This window comes from Prosopis cineraria, unplaced genomic scaffold (assembly GCF_029017545.1).
Source record: "Prosopis cineraria cultivar Desert tree isolate PC_DT_omini unplaced genomic scaffold, ASM2901754v1 PC3, whole genome shotgun sequence".
Taxonomy (NCBI): domain Eukaryota; kingdom Viridiplantae; phylum Streptophyta; class Magnoliopsida; order Fabales; family Fabaceae; genus Prosopis; species Prosopis cineraria.
The window spans coordinates 24,093,997-24,095,147 of NW_026555334.1; the positions used below are offsets into that span (position 1 = coordinate 24,093,997).

Consider the following 1,151-nt stretch of genomic DNA (forward strand, 5'->3'; position numbering starts at 1 on the left):
ATACTTTCCTATTGGTTTGTGATACTATGAAGCCTATGCATGTAAATGTTGATGATGTTCAAGCTAAGGCTTTTGTATTTTCTCTTGAAGGTTTAGCAAAGGAATGGTATTTCAACTACCCTTCTTATGTGAAAGTGAGCACATGGGCTGAGCTAAGAAGACTCTTCTTAGATAAATTCTTTCCAAATTCCAAGGTCACCAATTTGAGAAAGCAAATCTATGGGGTCCAACAAGGAGAGGATGAGAGTCTCTATGAGTATTGGACTAGATTCCAAGGCCTTTTGGCTAAATGCCCACACCATCAAATTTCTAGTGAGAATTTAGTCCAATATTTCTATGAGGGCTTGATTCCAAGAGACAAAGTTAACATTGATGCCGCTAGTGGTGGATGCTTGATTGACCTCACTTCCTTAAAGGCTTGGGAACTAATTGACAAGATGGCTTCAAGTGGTGCTCAATACTCTACAAGGGAAAAGAGAAATGTGAATATGGTAGGTTCCTCAGTTCTTAATGATTCATATGTGGACTTGCTAGCTGCCAAGATTGGGAGAATGTTGGCTCCACAAATATCTCAAGTGAGCAATGTAAGTACTTCTCAAGCACTTGTCCCTTATTCTTGTACTTTTTGTGACTCACCTATGCATGTAGAAAGCAATTGTCCTATTAAGTTTGAACAAGTAAATGCTATCTACAATGGAAAACAATCCTATGGTGGGAGGCAAGGGCAAGGAGCTTATTCTAATACTTACAACCCTTCATGGAGAGACCATCCTAATTTCTCCTATTCAAATCCAAATGTGGCTTTACAAGACAATCAACAAAGAGGATCCTATCAAAACACCTTTGGCCGTGACCCTCCACCTCATTTGTCTCAAGGTAGCTCTTCTCAAAGCTACAATCCAAGTGGTAATTCTCTTGCACCTTCTTCTAATTCTTATAGTGATAGGAGGCTTGTTCCAATTGAGAGTTCTTCTAATTCGAACTCTTCTAATGATGTGAATGTGTTACGTAAGCAGTTGATTGAAATGAACTCTTTGTATAAAAACATGTATGATGGCTTAGGGAACAAGGTAGAGAGTATGGGTAACAAGTGTGAGAACATGAACTCTAAAATTGATGCCCTTACTTCTCAAATGAATATGCTTGCTAAC

At 38.7% G+C, this 1,151-nt stretch overlaps 1 non-coding gene across 1 annotated transcript; it reads right to left on the reverse strand.

Moving 5' to 3' along the window:
• Positions 1 to 200: 200 nt before the first annotated feature.
• LOC129307553 (small nucleolar RNA R71) lies at positions 201 to 307 on the reverse strand. The gene has a single exon (XR_008592442.1). It is a non-coding gene; the product is annotated as a small nucleolar RNA R71 (small nucleolar RNA).
• Between the last annotated feature and the right edge of the window lie 844 nt (positions 308 to 1,151).